The sequence below is a fragment of the Amblyomma americanum genome, chromosome 4 (assembly GCF_052857255.1).
Source record: "Amblyomma americanum isolate KBUSLIRL-KWMA chromosome 4, ASM5285725v1, whole genome shotgun sequence".
NCBI lineage: Eukaryota > Metazoa > Arthropoda > Arachnida > Ixodida > Ixodidae > Amblyomma > Amblyomma americanum.
The window spans coordinates 75,647,451-75,653,493 of record NC_135500.1 but is presented as its reverse complement, the minus strand read 5'-3'; the positions used below and the strand labels follow the sequence as shown (position 1 = coordinate 75,653,493).

At 49.4% G+C, this 6,043-nt stretch overlaps 1 non-coding gene across 1 annotated transcript; it reads right to left on the bottom strand.

Moving 5' to 3' along the window:
* Positions 1 to 357: 357 nt before the first annotated feature.
* Positions 358 to 430, bottom strand: TRNAK-CUU (transfer RNA lysine (anticodon CUU)). Its single transcript has one exon. It is a non-coding gene; the product is annotated as a tRNA-Lys (tRNA).
* Between the last annotated feature and the right edge of the window lie 5,613 nt (positions 431 to 6,043).

The following is a 6,043-nucleotide window of genomic DNA, read 5'->3' as shown; positions in this document are numbered from 1 at the left end:
CATACATACATACATACATACATACATACATACATACATACATACATACATACATACATACATACATACATACATACATACATACATACATACATACATACATACATACATACATACATACATACATACATACATACATACATACATACATACATACATACATACATACATAGACAAATTCAGGGGTATTTCGTTAGACGCATTACGATGATAGACACTGTCTGCAGCCACAGCTAACTCTGCGCAGAAGCACTGAATTGCAAAAACACTGAGAGCGTTCAGTCTACTCGGTGGTGGTACAGAACAACGCGCCATTAAAAAATCAACTCCTCAAAAAGTGAGTTAAAAGAAATTGAGCGCCCAACGTGGGGCTCGAATCCAAGACCCTGAGAGTAAGAGTCTCATCCTCTACCGACTGAGCTAGCCGGGCGACACGGAGAAGGTTCCCAAAATAGGTTCGCAAAGAATGAGAAACAAGAATAAAAGTTGGGGCGAGGTGTGAGATACTTGTAGCATATGTTTTTGAGGAGGAGAAAGTCGGCGGCGTCGCGGCAGCCGGCCCGGCTGCCGTCCTGAGAAGGTGGAAAGCGGTACGAAGTATTGCCTCTCGCCTGCTGCGCTGGACAGCTAGCAGCGCAAGTGGCGCTGTGCCATCGAACACAAAAGGAAATGTGAGCCCTTGACGGCCCTTGACCGTTCAGACCAGTGCTTACGTGAGCTCGCCAACAAGAGGTCATGTGACTTACAGCGACTCCAGCTTGGCTCCAGCCAGTCACCTCCTACAGGTGTACCTTGCGTTGACTGCCCACTCTTCCTCGCAAACCGTCCCAATGGTCACCGCGAGAGAGATCAGAGTACTGCGAGCAGCGTGCTAGCCACGCCCATTGCTCTTGTCCCTTCGCGCACGCAGCACGCGACGCCCCCCCCCCCCTCCCCCAAGAGGGACGAGGGGACTCTGAGTGGATGTGTCTCTGGAGGACGGTTTGTATAAACGTCTCCTTTGTGGGCTTGGAGGCCTGGTGCCCGTATGCGTGTGGTGCAAGGTGATCGGTGCCTTCGGCACGCGCGAAGATCAAAACCTTGGTGGCTGGTGGCCTGTTCCCGCTATCTATACACCGTTTTACGAGGAGCGCGCAGGAGAGGGAAAATACTCTCAAACACGTGCGCTGCATGACACCACACTGTTGCCATCCTCACCTAGGCTGATAATCTGGGGCGCGGGGCAACGTCAGGCTGCTTAGCCACCGGCCAAACGCGTATTTGCGTCGGTACAACAGAAGCTGCAATGTTGTATTGGGGCGCCGCGGTGGCTCAGTGGTTAGGGCGCTCGACTACTGATCCGGAGTTCCCGGGCTCGAACCCGACCACAGCGGCTGCGTTTTTTATGGAGGAAAAACGCTAAGGCGCCCGTGTGCTGTGCGATGTCAGTGCACGTTAAAGATCCCCAGGTGGTCGAAATTATTCCGGAGCCCTCCACTACGGCACCTCTCTCTTCCTTTCTTCTTTCACTCCCTCCTTTATCCCTTCCCTTACGGCGCGGTTCAGGTGTCCAACGATATATGAGACAGATACTGCGCCGTTTCCTTTCCCGCCCAAAAAACCAATTATTATGTTGTGCGAAACGCCAAAGTCCTCTGGACATCAATGTTTTATTGCCGGTTGAAACAATAGTCGACGAAAATAGAAAAAAATACGCCGCAAGTATTTACGCGCACCATGTTATGCGATGGTCTCAGTGCGTCTGCGATGTATAGTTCTTAAGCGCTTTCCGGCCGGCCCCGAATTGCATTGGCAGTGTGAACAGAAAACACTTGCGCCAACAACATGCTTACGCATCAGCACACTTCGTGAATAAATACAGATAGAAGCAAACCAACCCACTCCCTGTACTTAATATCGGGCGCGGAACGAAGCACAGCGGCTTGTTTACTAAACTATACTCTGCACATCGTTTTACGAGATAAAGATTTTGGATGGTTTACGCAAAACTCTTTTCATTCAGCAGTACAAGATGTAAGGACTTCATATATTTGGTCACAACTTCGTTTCGCCATCCCACATGCTCACGAATATCGGGAGCGTGCGGGCATCGCCACCTGAAACAAAAGAAAAACATCCCGTTAGAACAAAATACTGATCTATTCTGCACCGCATGGCATGAATGGAAGCGGCGAGACGAAACGTTACCAAACTGCAAAGTAAGCAATAATGCAGCCGCGGCCACGAAAGAAGAACACACGGCATGCACGGGACGGTAAACTCTGCCATGCATTGTAATAAATTGTTCGACTGAAGTCACATCAAATGCACTGTAAAAGAATCCACTAATTTAGACGAAGCATAACCGTGCCAGAGAGACAACAAACGCTACGACTTAATCTCCCCCACTTAGATTGGGATTCTCAACGCAGGTGCGCCGGCAGTTCGGCCTGCCAGTAAGCGGTAATAGTGCTCCATTAGCGTACCAGTCTATCAGTGCAATTACACGGTTTGTAGTATTTGTGATCCAGTACGTACTGGCGGGAGCGGAGTAGGCGAGAATGCGTATTGCTGTCAGTGAACTGGCTAGTCGTAGTATAAACAGACCTACGCGAGCGACAGGAGGGACCGAATTTCAGTTTCATCCCGCGTATCGCCGCAAACATTGCAATGATCAAACATTGATTTGCTTCGGTCACATAGCTCACCGTTGTCTCCCGAATGTTAAATTTGTCGTAAGCGCTGTATCTAAACTGTCACAGTCCTTCTGTCCAAGCAGGCAGCGAAAGCGTTCATGAGAAACTGTGCTCCACGAAAAACTAAGCATTCGACTGCTCTCCGCGACCTTGAGTCTCAGCACCTTTTGGTTTCGTTTTTTCATTATGCAACATCATGCCACATTTGCCCAACAGGCAATGGCGACAAAACTACACGCGTGAACTGCGAGCATGGCACTCACCGATGCTGATCGTTCGCTCCTTTGAAGCACCGTCGCCTGCTCCCGGTTGGTTGTTGCAGAGGCTAGTGGCTTACCACACGCGGATGGAGAACGAGATGAACCCCCACGCACAATTTCTAGGCTTGGCAAGAATAAAACGAACGGTCGACACTTCCAGAGATCACACGCTGCTTCGTCGGCAGCCCACGGGCTGCTGACCATCAGCCCGTGATGGCGTCGGCGGTAGGCGGCGCTCGGGTAAAACAAACATCGCGGCGCCCAGGTATCGAAACTAAAATCCTGTATAGCAACAATTTATACCAATCACCCTTCACTGCTGCAACAATATACTCTGGGAGGCATAACTCAACTAGAAACCTTTAGATTATCGCCAATTTTCTTTTCCTTTTAATGCTAAAGTATTTATGTTGTCGTCTCGCAAAAACCACCGGGTTTCTCTATAACTAAATTTTCTGATTGGCCAAGATGGCCGGGACGTCATCAGCAACACCAAATTTGAAAATCTGAAGACTAGGCAGTTAGAGTACTCTCCATTTCATTAAAACATGGAATTATAATATCCTGACCAAATAATGAATCTTAATTCACCTAAAAACCCAGTTTAATCACCCGATCCAACCTTTCACCACGGCTTAATAATAATAATAATAATCGGTTTTGGGGAAAGGAAATGGCGCAGTATCTGTCTCATATATCGTTGGACACCTGAACCGCGCCGTAAGGGAAGAGATAAAGGAGGGAGTGAAAGAAGAAAGGAAGAAGAGGTGCCGTAGTGGAGGGCTCCGGAATAATTTCGACCACCTGGGGATCTCTAACGTGCACTGACATCGCACAGCACACGGGCGCCTTGGCGTTTTTCCTCCATAAAAACGCAGCCGCCGCGGTGGGGTTCAAACCCGGGAACTCCGGATCAGTAGTCGAGCGCCCTAACCACTGAGCCACCGCGGCGGGTACGGCTTATCTGCATAATTCATTTTTTTGTGATGGCCCCACTTCCAAAACTACTGGGATCCTTCTAAATTTTCTCAGGTGAGCCAACTTGCAGATGCTACAGCATTTCCTTCTTTAAAAATGTGGTTAAGAGGGCCTCAAGTATTTGTTCTTTTTATTTTGCAGAATGAAACCAATCCTATGAAGACTAGGGTGTTTATTTGAGCATGGTATGAAGTCCGCCATTAGCGAAGAAATTTTATGGCGTCGCAAAGTTGGTATTTAGCAGGGTGATTTAGGAACCGTTTTGCGCCCAGCTCCGCTCATCCGCCGAGCACAGGCACTACTGCGCATGCGAAATGCAAGGAGCGGCACAACATAGCGCCGCAATAACCAGAGCTCCTTGATCTTAACAGTTGCGAAACTTCCCATAGGGTCCATTGGTTAAAAACAAAAACGGCTCGACTACTGATCCGGAGTTCCCGAATTCGAACCCGACCGCGGCGGCTGCGTGTTTATGGAGGAAAAACGCTAAGGCGCCCGTGGGCTGTGCGATGTCAGTGCACGTTAAAGATCCCCACGTGGTCAAAAATAATTACGGAGCCCTCCACTACGGCACCTCTTCCTTTCCTCTTTCACTCCCTCCTTCATCCCTTCCCTTACGGCGCGGTTCAGATGTCCAACGATATATGGTTACCTTACGGCGCGGTTCAGGTGTCCAACGATATATGAGACAGATACTGCGCCATTTCCTTTCCCCCCATACCAATTATTATTATTATTAACGATATATGAGACAGATACTGCGCCATTGCCTTTCCCCAAAAAACAAAATATATTATATATAGTCTTAAGGGCGGTTCACATGCAAGCGAATTGGCGAACAGAGCTAACAGCGGCGCGGCGCTGCGAAGCGGTTCGCGAGCTTTCGTTTTACATGCATCGCCGCTCCCCGTTTCCCACCGCAGCGAAAACCAATGTTGCTGGCAAAATGATATGCGCCTTCAACCGGTTTTGGTGGCCTGCAAACACAATGAAACCGTGCTATATAAGCATTATTTTGTCATTTCTTTTCACAGTTTATTTAAATCAATATAATTATTGCGTATTAAGGATTAAACTGCACTTTATACAATTTCTTTCCTAAAGAAAAGTTCGTACGTGCGGCGTACAAACTCGCGTGGCAACGCCGGGCCGTCATTGGGTGAGATGCGGTCCTGCGCGTCGCCGCTACGAAAATTTCCAACTTGCCCGAACCTCGCCGCTCCAGCCGCTGGGGCTTCCTCCGCCGCTTGAGAGAGGGTCTATGCGCCGCGGCGGCGGAGTTCGCGAGCGGTTCGCTTCCATGTGAAACAGGCTTTAGTGGGCCAGTTTACAAATTGTAGCGGCTACCGTGGTCATCAGCTTTATCTGTGTCGAAGTTACAAACTTCGAGATTGTTCATACACGCACGATCGCTTGGCAACGAAATCGGTGAAACAGATGCAGGAACGAAACTCTGTGGCCATGACAGTCTAAAAGATAAATTCAGAGGCAAAAAAGCTCAACAATAAAACGTTTTTTGGGAAAATAAAGGCGACAAACGGCGACAACATTTACTGGTCGCTTTAAGATGGTGCCGCTATCCATATGCCTCTAGAGTCATTGTATTGTAGCTGTGCGTAGAGTTGCGCGTAGGTCCGCGATATTGCTCTCCTAAGCATCCAAGTAATGAGGGAAAGCAGCACCTCTTGCATGCCGGAGGCGGCCTTGGTGCGGTGTTTAGAGCGAGTTCAGGCTCAATCCGCTTGATCTGTCTGCAGAACTTGCTTTGTGTGGCTCAGATGAACATTCTACTTCCGGCCACCGAGCGGGACGGACGCAGGATCATGAGCTCTGGCGGAGCGGCGACAGCGGCCCTTGCTGGCCGCGGAAACAGGATCGAGGGAAACGACGATACGGATTATCAGGTGATTTTGCCGCAGCTGCCTACCGGACGTGTGGTTTTAAACACACTTTTTCTGCACGGCGATGTTCGTGTTAGGCCCTTTCGGGTCGAGGATTTTCGTGATGCGCTGGCCCAGGCTGGCACGCTCCCTGACGTGGTGGCTTTGGGGGCGTACCAAATCAACCACGTTTGGGCTGTGACTTTCAAGACCGCTGAAGGAGCCAAGAGGCTTCTCGCCTTCAAGGAAC